This window comes from Amblyomma mixtum, chromosome 10 (genome assembly GCF_055824585.1).
Source record: "Amblyomma mixtum isolate Tamu chromosome 10, ASM5582458v1, whole genome shotgun sequence".
NCBI classification, from domain to species: domain Eukaryota; kingdom Metazoa; phylum Arthropoda; class Arachnida; order Ixodida; family Ixodidae; genus Amblyomma; species Amblyomma mixtum.
Genome location: NC_143021.1, coordinates 125,348,779 through 125,364,074, shown reverse-complemented (window position 1 = coordinate 125,364,074; position 15,296 = coordinate 125,348,779). Strand labels below are relative to the sequence as shown.

Here is a 15,296-nt window from a genome sequence, read left to right as displayed (position 1 = left end):
GCCATGTCGTATGTATAAACTCTGTTTACTTAAAAATAATGATGCGATAACAAGCTTAGCCTGGTTAGCGGAAAACTTCCCTGTTTACAATGTTCGACATCCCGAAGTGTGGTATGTCGCCAAATGCAGAACAAACTATGGAAATCAAATGGTGAAATTTCTACTGCCCGCACTTCTGAATCGCTTATTGAAAGAAAGTAACATTGATATATCAGGTTTATCACCAAAACAACTGCGTGAAATGTTTGTATACTAATGCCATACAGTGACTTTATTTTGCCTGATGCTTTCCAGTTTCTAGCGATTTTGCTTAACTCATGTATTTTATGCGATTTTGTATGCGATTTTGCTTAACTCATGTCTCGAATTGCATTGTACTCCCTTAGCCACAGGCTTCTATGCTGCCCTGTGTGCTAGGGAGTCAGGGCTCCTCAAGCTGTTTCTTACAGCTTTTACCTGCCCTCCTCGCACCTTTTTTTTGTGGCGGAATAAAATTTGATTTGATTTGATTTGATTTGATATTTCAGTGCTTTAATTCTGGCATACGTCCGTTCATACTGTTCGGTGTGGGGTTCATTTTTTGCTCATGAAAGAATCTTTAACGCCGAATATAAACTTGGGGCACACTTAAGCTCACCTCAAGAGTATGACGCTCTAGCATTGAAGAGTCCCTATACTCCATTGTGGTTCTCCTTACGCAACCTACACATTATTGTTGATTATTATGGGTGACATTACTGTCATCTTAAAAATTATTACACATTATTGTCAACACTAACGGTTGACGCAAACACGTGACCCTAATTAACCAAGTGTTCCTGCAATGTAATATAGCTATTGTGCGGTGTGAAATGCGCCTAGAAGGCCGACACTTATCCCCCTCAACGAAAGTTCCTCAGTGCTGCTAAAGTAGCGGCCCGGTTACCTCAGATTAGTTGTTCGATTACACTTCATCCCACTTTTAACTTTCCAGCAAAACTGCTTTTCTATGACACAACTCTATCCACCAATCAGCATTTTTCGGTCACGGCAGCACACGAGCAGGTTGTTACCGTCGAGCGGGTTATGAAGCCAGCGCGTTCATAAAGTGAGACGAGGACAACTTCAACAACCTCTCGAATGAGTGCATATCTTATGTAGTGCACATACATTCTCTCGAGCTGTTAATTTGAATACAATAATGAAGCTTTCCTTTATTTTTGATCATATGAGCAGCAATAGCTCGCGATCAAATTACACATGGAAGCTACGTGTTTTAACATGTTGAAGCTGCGATCATTGCTTTCTTTCTGTCCACTGTTAACTCTCAAAGGACATTTGAAGAAACCTGAGTGGTTGAAGCAAGAGAGGATACAAAAATTACATATTTCCAGCTACACCATACAAAACACTTAGCAACATCACGAGCGTCACATAAACAAACATCGCCTCATACAAATGAGAAATGTGGTTTAAATTAAATATTTTAGTTATGCGTGGCAGTCACTGACTGAGAGATGTACTGCAGGTGCTTTACGCTCAAGATCACAACGTTCGTTCCATTTACAGAACATTCGTGTTTTCTTTCGACTTTGTCTGACGCTTTCTTTATAACGTATACAGCTACGAGCGCTTTGTTTCACAATATACATGATTCCTAGAGGGCGCCCTTTATTTCCGCCCTGGTCTCATTTTTAGGGCTCTCTATCATTCCTTGTAATGCCTCAAAACTAGCTCAAAAACAGTACTTGAAGTCAGGCAATGTCTGGCGCAAGCAATGCGCAGCAGCTGCAGCGTGCCTTCATGTGCTCGACAGCTGTGCAGCGGCGGTCGTTTTTATCACGAAAGATGCGAGGGCAGTGACTGCCAACGCTACAAAAACCGCGACAAAATTAGCAGTGAGTTGTCTCTGTGCCGGCACCTGTTTATCTTTCATGTGGTTCGGAGCCCGACTTACTGCAAGGTGTCCGCATTTCACAGCCCAGGGCGGCACCTGAAAGCTAAGTGGCCGAAAACTAAGCACTCCGTTATTAACCCTGACACATGGAGAAATTTAGTGCCACTTTCAAATAACATTCACATTCAATTTCATTCTCTCCGTCTCATAGGCTCAAATTTTCTTAACATTCGGCGCAGAAAGCAGTCAGCGCGAATGGACAGGATGAACTCACTCTATTCGGCTTGAACAGCTTTCAGGCCGTGCACTTGTGCAGTCGACTTTGCTCTTCGACCATAAATCCACATTGTCTGCTTGGCTTCACATAGGGAATAAAATGTGGAACAGTGCCGCTGCCGCATAGCCTCAGCAGCTGTGCGCTTGCGGTGTGTGGACATACTTGCCGTGCAGTAAGCTTTCGGGGACGGGGGGGACCTTTGATCGCCTTCCTCTCCGAATGGATGACTTTGTTCAACGAGACCAGTTCTGCTGTTTCGGTGCAGGTCTATGGGGAGACAGGTGGGCATCTGCGCGGGCTTAGAAGACGCCATCTGTGCACTTTGTATACCCCCTGCAGTTCTTGTTGCTCTATGAAATGCCTGTTGTGGAAAGCTGCGCCTCGCAAAACTGTTAAGGAGCATGAGATTGCAACCGCAAGTCTGAACTGAACGACGTATTTTCCATGTACAGGTAAGTAGATAGGTAGGTAACATTTAATGATTAAAATCAGGGGAATGTAATGAGTCTTTTTGGTGGAGTCCGCATTCCAGGGTTCCGTTGGTTTCAGCTGGCACCACCGCACAGCCAAACTGACATAAGTGAATTCCGTATCAGTGGCCTTAGACTTTCCTATTTCATAGATAATTAAAACCACAGAAAATAATCACTTCCATTGCAGAAAGAGTTGGTTGTTTTCTGAACCAAAACCTCACAGGGGGTAGAGGATTGGGGCGAGTGTAGGGTTCCGGTGGTCAAAGAGGAGTCGCTGGGAAGTTTTACCCAGCAACCCAGTAAAGGCATCTACGATGATCAAAGGGTTCATGGAAACGAGGATTAATTTACTGAATGATAACCAGAACGACAATTGAAGGACGCCAGAAATCGCATCATCGATTGACAAAATTCAGTCATCAGGTATCTGCCCAGCCCTCGAACCTGCATCTCCCGCCATCGACCTTTCCACACCTTAAAGTAGGCTCTTCTTGTAGGCTCTTCTGAGCAGCTAAGATGTACCTCCATACCAGCATCACTGGTGAAGTTAAGCCGTCTGAAGGTGACCATGCGCTACCCTTTCTAAAGCACTAGAAAGCGCTAGAAAATCACTTGGGCTTCCACCTTGTTTAATCATTCCAGAAATAGAATGATGTGCGCTAGGAGGCCACGGTTGTGCTGGGGTGGTAAATGTTACCAAGAACTACGATAAAGATTAATAGTTATCAATGCCGCATTAATGTATTTAAGTATTCCTTTTTCCCTAAGACAATCCTGGACTGGAATGAGCTTCCGAATGATGCGGTTTGTGCACCTCATTTCGAAAGTGCTATTGGAATGGTAATCTGATGTATTTCTTCTAGGTCTCGTGCGTTTACCAGCGGTGGGCCATCACTAATACTACTTGTAAACTCATTTAGTCTTCTTTTAATATGTTGTGTTATCCTTGCTGACATGTATCCCGATATCTTCTTTGCATGTGTTATTGTATGTAGTAATATGTCCCCTACAATAATGCCTCATGGGCGCTGTAGGTACTTACAACAAATAAATAAATAAAGTCAGCCAATAAAATTTGCAGCATCTCTCAGAGTCGATAGCAAACCCAACAGGCAAAGTTGTATGGCTAGGGGCTAAATGCACCCTCAAGCACGTTAAATAAGCTTGATACACAAGTAAATGTACAGAGATAGACCATCACCTCTGCCACTCAGCAATCCACTGCGCACGTCTGGACGCTTGCATAATCATCTTAGTTTTTCTCGCATCTTCGGCCGTACAAAACCGTTCAATTCATCTGCACTTCGTGCCATTTCATTCTGGAATGATCTTTCTGATGGATTTGTGTTGTTATCTAACCCTGCGTCATTCCGTGAACATTAGTTATACTTGTACTGCTAGCACTGAGTATTTTGTTATTTTGTACAACGTACAAGTGTTACCATGTCAGCCTTATTTTCTGTGTATATGTATGCATGCACCTGTAAGTATCGCGGTGTGTAGGTACAATGTAGTTTTCTGTTAGTTCTTGTGAATTATGTTCTGTTCTCAAACTGATATACCCAGTGTTTGCCTCTTGTTACTGAAATCTTTTTTGATATTGTAACCACCCTTCAGAATGCTCGTTGGTGCCTCTGAGCTTCAATAAATAAATAAAAAAATAAATAACGCCACCGTGTTCAGGTTGCAACTTCAGAAAGGCCGTACAAGGTTTGACACAGCCCATTTGTTTGTCTTTACAACATTGTATCATCATCTTAGTATCGCGTGCTCGCAAGGTAGGATCTTTCGCTCCCTTTAACTACTCGCTCTGCATTACGAGAGTGCAACAGTGCACCTTGAGATCGTGCGAGCTTGTTCTTGGGTTCGCCTGAACGTTAGATAAATTCTAAATAGTTTTCCGTATTTGTGCCATATTAGTGAATGGCTGAGCTACTGAGCACTGAGGGCGATGTAGCAAGTGCCGTGAATCATGAATCAAGCGCCACATGCCACGCACTACGTAAAGCTGACGTCATAAAAGTTAGCGCCTTTGCGAGTTTTTTAGACTTCCTGGTGTCTTCTTGTTCATTAAGGCTACGTTTTTCGCGCCGTTTAACGATGAATCATGCACAACTTATCGAGCTTCTGAAAAATGCAGTAAATGTTTTGTCCCACGTCCCTTTTGTGAAAACTTGAGTTTCTGCGCATTCTTTCTGTAAGATACGAGGAAACTCACCTACGCGGTACTAACGAGCTGGAATTAGAGCTTGTGAATTTTCACGCTAGGATAACCTGGAGATTCTCTAATCATTTGAATTTCTCTACACCAAAAACACAGCCACGACTGTCGATGGTAATGAGTTGCCCGCTCTGAAGGCGTAAATATTTTCAGCCTCGTTAGCGGGAGACTCCCTGGAACTCATGATAACTATCTTTAAACGACGCTTATCAGCAGACGAAATTACTGAGGTTTCGGAGTCCGCGCAAGAAGCCTGTAAAGAGTTCATCATCATCAGTATCATCCTCACCATCCTGACTACGCCCACTGCAAGGCATAGGCCTCTCCCGTGTCTCTCCAATTACGCCTGTCCTTTGCCAGTTGGGGCCACCGTATCCCCGAAAACTTCCTAATCTCACCCGCCTACTTAACTTTCTGCCGCTCTCTGCTACGCTTGCCTTCTCTTGGAATCCACTCCGTTACCCTTAAGGACCAGCGTTTATTTTGTCTTCGCATTGCATGCCCCGCCCAAGCACATTTATTCCTCTTGATTTCGACCAGTACGTCATTAACCAGAGTTTGGTCTCTCACCCTCTCCGTCTGCTTCCGATCTGTGAACGTTGCAGCTGCCATTTTTATTTCCGCAGTTCGCTGCGTTGTCCTCAGCTTAAGCTGAGCCCTCTTCGCTAACCTCCTCGTGTCTGCCCCATAGTTGAGTAGCGGTAGTGGGAAGCTTTTTTTTAAGTAATTAAGGAAGCCTAAACATGTTGCTATTAACACTCCGCATGACGCCGTAATTTGCGGTACCTAAAGTTACGCAATTTTATTTTTGCATTATTTTGAATAACGCTGCAGCACAAGAGTAAAAACCTGAATGAGTTGTGAACTTCCCCCAGGGTATTTCAATTCTTAGTCGCCTACCTTTAAGCCAGTAAGTATTAGACGCTAGAGGAATTGTGCTCGAAAGTAAATGTCGCAATTCTATTTATGCATTTTCCATCCAATGGAGTTCTTAAACTTTAGGGAGAATAAAACAGCCACGACCATGTTGAGTATCGTACTGACATGTTTATTGCGGCGCTTGCACAGTGCGCACTCGTCCTTAATTCTTTACTACCAACGTGCGCCATGTGTAATGGGGCGCTATGTTGCTACAGGGTGACAGAACAAATATCGAATCCATCCTGCATTACAACGAGGCATCTCACTTAAACTCAAATAATGCTCATCGTATTCCTTCCTACGTAACTGTGGATGTAAGAACGTGAACAGACATGTGTGGAGCGTTCGAGCTGTTTTTGTCGGGGCAAAAGTTGAAATTTTATTCCTTGTAGATATTGGAAGAGGTAGCCATCGCGCTCAAACCCCACCCTATAGCTCAAAGAACGATAAAAGCACGAGGGCAGTGAAACAACTAAGCAACTGCGATAAGATGTCACGCCATCTTTTATGCAGTCCACCACTCGCGCGGTCATGGCAAGCGGGCTTGCCTGTGTACATGCGCGCCCGACGAGCCCGAAAGGCAAAAAACGGATCATGCGCAGTAGGCCAGTCGGTGAGCTTTATAAGCGGGACGCACGCTAGACGCAAGCGCTTTTTGCGGAGTAAAGTGGCTTTCGCTGTGCGGAGCGGCTTCAACCAATAGAGGCGCTTTGTAGACGGGCACGAGTATGGACTAGCGCAAACACCGGAAAGCGGCCTTCTCACAGCACAGGGCAGCGATGTTCCGCCGGCAGCAGCCACATTGCCCACTCAACCACGTGTCCGGGTAAGTAACCGCTAAACCTACTAACCCAAAGCATGGATCTGTCGCGCTGACTGGAATCTAGTGCAGGTGCGGGATTGTTTTTCCACTGAATGGCTTTGTTTTGTCTTTCTGTAATGCCGATTCCACTCTGCGGCCGAGAAGAGATCATTGTTTTCCGGTGTACTGCGTTATTCACCCAGTAATACTTCAGCTGTCCTAAACCTGTCGTTCATTAATTCATTGCAACAGGTGTTAGGTAAAAAAAACGTGTATGGCATCTTCCTTTTAACTGCTTTAGAAGTAGAGTCCTCTTTCCATGAATTTTCTTGTTGTGTGTACGCCTCCGCCTATGGCTGCATTTTTTATGCGCGTTTTTTAGAGAAGTCACTACATTAAGGCAGCTCACTGTTGAGTCTGCACCGACGGGTGCCTAATATATGAAATGCGTGTCTCACCTACAGGCCTGCATCCACCTCATTTTTCACCATTGTTCGTGCTCCTGAAGCGCCACACACTTCAGCTATTTTGCCTGAAATCTCTTGAATCTCCGCTCAACACCACTCACTCATATGCTCCCGAAGCCTCCAGCTGCCAAAAGCCCACGCAGCATCCGAACTGAAAAGCGCCGGCGAAATCCATTCCAAACTAGCTATAAGCAACCGGTCGCGCCCAGACAACTCTGAAATTGTTCCACATCGCGCTATGTGCTGCCGTATGCCGCCTGGGTCGCGATAAACGCGACACCACAATCTGCACGATTAGGGGCACGTCTTTGTCCGATAAGCATTCCTTTTTTAGGTGCTCTCTGAACCACTCCACGTCTCATGTAAGGCCGCTCCTCGTTTACGACCTTATTGGCTTTGTTTTCGTTACATTCGCTTGAGTTCGCCGTGCCACTCTGGACATCGAAGAACTTCCCCCAAGCTCTCTGCCCACATGGTCACTACAGATAAACACAAACGAACGGCACATACCAATGTTGGCTTAACGGCGCCGCTATGACATGACTATCCTTTTTGCGTAGTGAAGGTGGGTCCGTCTCTAGCACGAAGGGAGGAGCGCGCACAACACGTAACGTAAGGCACCTGTTGAAAATCGCCTCAGTCCGAGTGGGCCCACCCCCCCTTCCGATCCCCTTGTCGGTGGCTTCGTCATCTGATGTGCGATAAGACTATTGTATGTAAATTTTCCCCCTTCTTTTCTGGCATTCCAGAAATATTTCCTCTATCTGAAGCTCCGCGGCACCCACCGCCTGACGGCGGCTTCCCCCGCCGCAGCCATCGGCGCTAAAGTAACTAATTAGCCCATGTATCTGGCTCCCCCAAGATTCACGTCGGCAAACAAGCGGTCAACCGGGGAGTTATCGGTGAAATGAAATGCACGCCGTCAATAGGCAGTGCGTCAGGCTTCTGGGACAGCAGTAACTCCATGTCAGAGGCAAGGGCAGTCGGCAGCGCAATCAACGCAACTGTATAAGTATTTCATTGGTTTATCGAAGACTGAGCCGGATCGCTGGGAATAACTGTCACAATATCTTATTGACATGATGTCAGTGTGAAACAAAGCCGAGACGTAAAAATACGAGACTACAAAAAAATAGTATTTTGCAGCCGTGCAAGCTTCAGCGCATTCTTTTTCAAGTTTTGTTCTTCTCACGCACACCGCCACGTAAACAAAGCTGAATAAAGTTATCACAACACGTTTCCCTTAACATTAGGTAACTCGAAGGGGTTTTAAAGTATGTCCTTTAATAGGTGTTTGCTCACTGCTGTTTAGCTATCTGCAACGACAAATTTGTTTAAATGGTCAGGAAATTCAAGCGGCGCTCTACTAGACTTTCATCTCTAAAAGTAAGACCATAGTACCTAGCTACAAACCTGTTTTCGTGCATTTGTGCTATAGTTTCATGTTTGCCTTCCTTGGTATTCACGTTTCACGCAAAATGAGCCGTAAATTTTCTCGCGCTAAGCTTTTTCTGTTCGTTAAATAACCGAGGTATTAAAACTCTTTGAAAGAACTCCACTGCAGAGAACTTCTAACCAACTGTTTTTTTTTTTTTGCAAGCGAAACTCTTGCCCATTAACCATTCTTTTATTTTACATTTCCTGCGGCCGTGTAGCAATTTAAGAAGCAATATAAACGCAACAAACAGCAAGGCAGAGTCGAAGCGCACGCATTGCTGCGATCGCTCAGGAAGAAGTTATTTGAAAACTCGTTAAACCGTTTTGGAAAACGGCAGCATATGCTATGTGAGGTTCGTTGCACTTTCCAAAAGATTTGGCACGATAACAGGATGTGGTCTGCCCATAACTCATAGCAAAACCGCCAACGCCATTATTAAGCAGCGCTGGCATGGATATAGGGAATCAGCCTCGCGTACAAGATACAGGCCATATACTTTATTAGCTGAGTGGAAGGAGTCGATCCCTTCTTAACGCTGCAGGTCAACCCCGTCGGATGGCCAAGAGCTGATGCGCCTCAGCGACGCAGTCAGCCGGTTATATGGGCCGACCCTGAAGACACCCCTCCGGGTTGTGCAGAGATGTCTACCACCGCTACAAGGGAGAGGAGGCGATAGGGCAACCAAGATGGTGTAGGATAGGGTAGCGTGCCCACCGCAGAATCTTTAGTTGGAAGAGTACTGTGTGGGGTAGATATGGGAGAGAACGACGGCATTTGAGAAGGCGTCCGTATGAAGCTGGCACCAGAACATTTCGTGTGCGCGGAATAGGGAACTATCTGTCGGTGCTTAAAGGCTTTGGTCAAGTTGGTAATTTTGTGTGATTTCGTTATAAGTGTTGAACCGGTGCTTCGCTGTCCTCGTTCCATGTTGGCGATAGGGGCTGGGCCCCGCCTGGATACTAATGTATCGGGCGTGTGAGTGGGCCGCACCGCTCCCTGGGAGGGAATAGTGTGCGGTGTCGAGATCAGGTGGATATTGTGGGTGGGTGGCCAGGCTTGTAGAAGACGGATGGTGATGCGAGGAATGCGGCCTTCATAGAAAGTATTGATTGCTGTTTTGCAGTCGTTATGGTGGCTGGGTTGGAGGAGATGATGACTAGCGCGATGACTGCCTCGCTCGCAATAACGGGGGGAGAGTCATGACGGAGACAGAGAAAGTCAGGCGGAGAGTATAGTCCGTAACGACGAGCGCAAAGGCCTTTCGGCGGTGATTCAAGGCGGCATCCACATAGAACACCTCGCGGTTACTGCCGTAGTTTTTGTGTAAAGTCGGCGCCCTGTTCTACCTTCTAACAGCATGGAGGACAGGGTATGGTTGGAACCAAGCCGCGGCTGTCGCGTTACCCTGGAGGCGAAGAGAAAAAGGTGCCCGTGTGCTGGGTTACTTCGGCAAGAGTGCGAACGAGGCCAATGTGTTGAAGTCGCTTGCTTTAGGTGTAGAGCGTCGACTCAGAGCGGCATTTCCCTTGCGCTGTGCAATGTCAGTACGCGATAAAGATCCCACGTGTTTGAGATTATTCCAGAGATCTCTACTACGGCCTATTCCTATCTTCTTTCACTCCGCCCCCCCCCCCCCCCTCCGTCGGTGCATTTGAGGTGTCTAGCTAGGAGTAAGACTGTTACCGTAGCTTCCATTTCATCCAGGTCATTTTTTTCCCTCTTTCGATGCAGACGAAACGCAAATACGCTATATGTTGTACTCAAACATTCTGAAAAAAAAAATCACTCTTGAGGCGGAAACCATTTATAAAAGCATTTTTTTAAGTAGTGTGAAATTTCCCTATAACAGTCAATATATCTGAAGATAACTCGACCGCTGGCTGGTCTTTTTTTTTCTATTAACGTTTTTTCTGTTGTCAAAAGCATTCCACATTAGTTTTTTATGGCAGTCTTAACTGCTCGATGCGATGGATGGGAACACTGTAAAATAAAGATTTTGCCATATATCAGACGAAGGGAACATTAGCTTGAATATTTTCCTGACAGTATCTTAGACTTTACCGATTCTCAAAATTTTTTCCCGAGTATGCTGAACATTTCAGTGCATGGTAATGATCGCCAGGTGATGAAACCCATTGTGGATCCCTCTACTACGGCGCCTCTATCTCTTTCTTCTTTCACGCCCTCAATTATCTAGTCCTTAACTGCGCAGTTGAGATGTCTGTTGAGAAGAGAGAAATACGGTGTCACGCCAACCTACGCGTAAAAGGCCCACTTAGGGGAGCAGGCCCCTTCGCGACCTCTACGGGAAGACAGGTTGTTATGACGGAGGCAATGGGAGACGGCACAGGAGCCGTCAAACAGCGACAGTGTGTCACATCTCAACTCATCTCTATCTGCACGTGGCAGCGATTGATGCTGAAGCCAAAAGAGTAACCCGTGCATTTCCCTTTTCATTCTTGCAGCTGTCACAAAACCAACTAAGAGCTATCTATCTTTCTCTTGTGTGAATTTCTTTGGAGGAGAAATTCTAGAGCCCCGTGCACTGTGCGATGTCAGTGCACGTTAAAGAACCCCAGGATGTTCGAAATTTCCGGAGCCCTCCACTACGGCGTCTCTCATAGCCTTAGTCGCTTTGGGACGTTAAACTCCATAAACCAACCAACTAACCAGACATCTATTCCCGCTCTTCGCAGCACAAGGTGTGTTTCGGTGGAGGTGAAATGCAAAAAGGCGTCCCTATTCTGTGCGATATCAGCACACGCTAAAGATCCCAAGGTAGTCAAAATTATTCCAGTGTTGTGCACAACTGCAATTCTTTCTCTCATGTTTTACTCCCACCTTCCTGCCTTTCTTCACGGCACGGTTCAGGTGTCCGCCGAGAAGTGAAGTAGTTACTGCGCCTTTCATTTCCTTAATCCTCATGTTTAGAGCCTGTTGTAAATAATGCACATAAAAGCTTCTTTTGTTCCGGTCATCATCAGAATAGCCAATTTAGTGCCGTACCAGCACCAAACCAACTGCGAGAAGGACAAGATTGAAACCATCATTAGGAAAAGCGAGAAGTCAGCATTATGCCTCCCTATCAACACGTCTGCAGACCAACTGATGAAATTGGGTGTGCCAATACGTTGGTAGAAGCGGTCACCGCCAACTCACTCTCTCAATATGAAAGAATGGCTAAGTCATCAGCGCGACGAAGCATACTCCTAAGATTAGATATCCCCTACGAGAACCAAGAAGAACCCAAAATCCGCTTACTAACCGTGGTCAGGAAAACACTATACATCCCTCCTGCTTCCTAAGGATATGCACCCCCGAATGCCATCAAGAACTAAGGCATAAAAGAGCGGAAACGCTCCGGAATAGATATCTAGCAAGACAGGATGTGGTCTATGTTAATGCCGCCTTGTATGAGGACCAGCCCGAAATGCTAGCTATCGAGGTCACGAACGGCTAAACCTCAGTGTGATGAGCGACTGTGTCAAAACGGGCGTAGCCCAAACGTCCAAGAACGTATTCGTTGCTCTCGCGATATTGAGAGCAACCGCAATCGGGATATTGGGAACAGCAGGGGACAACAGAAGATAAAAATACAGTGACCTGGAACTTTTTTATGAACATTATCTCTGGGAAAGCGAAGAGAATGCTGGACATGCACTCTTCAAGCCACTAATTCGGGCACCAGCCCCCTCTGAACTCCCTAGTAACGAGGGAGCTGGCCAGCTTGCCCGCGGCCTTACTTTCCGGGCAGGCTCAAACTATCTGTAGACCCTCGGCAGAGACATGCTTGTCAGCTACAGAAGAGCTCACGCACCACTATCGGCTCAGCAGGATGGAATAGCCGCCGACAGATAGAAAATTTAGTAAGAATCAGAATGACATGTGGAGACGATTACGATCGAGGACTTATCCGAACCCAGCTAGTTTGGGCCACTGGTATGTGGTAAAATTCTGAGGAAGATGTCGGTTATATCAGAGTAGAGCAGACCTCTTACACGTTGAATGTACAGCCTTGATCAAAAGTCTTATTAAGGCAAAAGGATTTTCGCTTCAGCCCAAAAATAGAGCTATTACGGCATGATTAAAGACAGAATGACCTTGGAATCCTACCAGAAGGTTTCTTCTGGATGTAGAGAAGCTTCCTGCTTGACTTGTGTTTCAAATGAGCCGCTACATGGAGCATTCTATTGACATTCATCTCGCTGCAGCTGAACGCTGTGCTCTTAAGGCTTTGATGAAGACTGTACTTCTCTAAAACATCCGGCATAAGCGACATGCAACCAAACTAGGACTAGGAATACACGAACTAGGACTCTATAACCTGATTTATTATGTGAATATGGCGTAGTGTCGAGTAGCATTTACGAAAGCTAGCTTAGCTCTTTGGTTGATTGAAGTTACGGTTTCTCAGCAGTAAGCTGTCGACAGTACGCTGATCAGCGCGTAATTTCTCAGTGTCTGAAATACATGTTCTTTGCACTTGAATAATATTAGCGTTTTTCGATTCCAGTACGCCTGTGGTTGTGAAGCCTTGTGAACACAAGGTGATCAGATTTCATACGTTAGCATTAGAAGTACCATCATAAAGTAAAGCCAGTGTCTGTCGTAAAAGTGTGTGTGTGTGTGCGTAGTTTTGTGAGCCTTAAAAATAACCTTCCATACTAACAGCCGCAATTGGCATTCGAACCCATGCCGGCACGAAAGTGTCAGTTTCGCTGGCTCCTGTTTTAAACCACTCGGCCATCCTACCAGCCTCTGAGCGACGTGCTGGGATGTGCTGTGGAGTCTGGGATGAGCTGTGGAGCCAGAAGCAGCCATGGTTTGGGGGTAATCTGTCTCCGGCTTCTTTCATTGGCTCGGCGGCAGGCGGACCAGCGGGGAGCGTAGAGTGCAGGCGAGGGTGTCACCCTCTCGTAAATACGCAAGGCAAGCTGCGGGTAGCAGCCGCGGAACTGCCAAGTAGTCGCCGAATAACGCTGCGCACGCACCGTTGGAGCTTGCGCAAAAGCCATTTTATCCCCTGCTGGAGTAGCGATTTTTTCTTTCGTTAAAATTCTTTCGTTAAATTTTTTTCCTTCAAGTAGCGAGGAGGCCTGAGACGAAAGGAAGGACGGAAAGCCGCACCGGAGGGACTGGGTGTTGGCAGGAGGGTCAGAGTAAAAAAAGAAAGTGAGGGCGCTGCAGCTTGTCACACATGCAAAGTAAAGGGAGAAGCTAGCGCTATAATTGTACGAGAGGTAGAGGACGTCCGCTAGACGAGGTGGTGACATGTATTAGGTACCAAGAGCCCTTTGTGGTTTGCGAATGTCGCACAGTCAGCCGTGGAGTCCAGGGCCGCTTTGACGAGATGCGAAGAGCAGGAGACCACGCCGGATGTTCATGAAAACTGTACGCCGTATGGTGCTCGTAAAGTCACCATGCTAACGTAATGAATTATTCTGGTGGGAAAGTCCAAAGCGTGTTGATACCCGAGCTGGACGTTCAAGACGGTACCGCGAGCGGTGGTGCTGGCAAAAAAAAGACAGCGAAGCCCAGTGGCCAAACTAGTTCGACAAAGACAGGCTAAGCCAGGCACCTAAACATGCTTGAAATAAGCAGGCCAAGGCCAAGTGGCTAGACTGGGAAAGAGAGGCGCATCGAAGCAGCTATACGAGCGTGTGTGGGGTTGGTTTGTGGCATGCACAAAATTTGTCTAAATATGCTTGTTCCAGTGCTAACGTTCTCGTTGCATGCATGCGCCAGACCGACTAGACATGCCTAAATAGCCGCTAATTTGAACCAGCTTTCGATGAATAACGCGCTGAGCCTGTTAGCTTAGCTCCACTATCATTTCCAACTTCTGCGTCTGCGTCTTCCTTCTTTGTGTTCTGAAATACCTCCTTTGAACATGTTTCAGGATGATCGCGGCCCTTGTCGCCTTCCTGGCGCTGTCGAGTGTTTGTGCTGGCGGAAAGCGTCCGCACATCATCTTCATCCTGGCGGACGATATAGCAAGTAACATCTATCCACACTTTTCACTCTCCGCCAAATCAAAATCGATCGCTCTCCCGATAGCACCCCGTAGAGCCAACCTGTATATAATTGCCACATACGGGCACTCTCTGGATATGCGTCAGTAACATAATGCAGAAGAAGAAACGAGATGTGGTAAGTAATGAGGACGTGCATGAGAAACTGCATATGCTCTAAGTCGGACGCAAGGAACAAAAGGTGTTTAATTCTCAGCGGTGAAGTAGCCCTGTTGTAAAATCAGTGAATGTAACACCTTGCTGAGGGAATACTGACCACATCTCTCAATTTCAATAAGTTATGAACGTTGGGGATGCATAACGATTCACAAAGTATGGCCAAGAAGCAATTACCTCTAGCGCCATACCATTGACATGCGCTATGCGTGTCGTTTCTCGCTGCGGCAGCTGTTAAGCATACCTCAAGAAATGGTCCACACGTTTACGACTATACTATTCAGAGTGTCCATAGCGCGCAATGAGCTCCTCAGCCCGATGCAAAATAGGTGCAATTAGTAGAACATTCTTTCTAAACCTCGGAACGTTGTCGCAGGGTTTAGTACTCAAGTCTCCTCCGTCCGGAAATCGACCTCGAGTGTCTTTATAAGATGATAGGGCAACGCCGACGATATTATATTTCTTCGTGCATAAAGGGTCGAACACAGGCATATGGACGAAAATGCTCCAGATACTTCGCCGTCTTCCCAAGGCTAGTGATCAGCAGAAATAGCGACAGTTATAGCTCCATCGCACTCCCTGTGGTGGAAACTCTCCTCCATGACGGCAGCAAGATGCGACAGGTTTTAGAAA

General features: G+C 46.3%; 1 pseudogene; it reads left to right on the top strand.

Moving 5' to 3' along the window:
• Positions 1-14,374: 14,374 nt before the first annotated feature.
• The window catches only part of LOC149326869 (arylsulfatase B-like), a 109,885-nt pseudogene continuing 108,963 nt past the window's right edge, over positions 14,375-15,296 (top strand).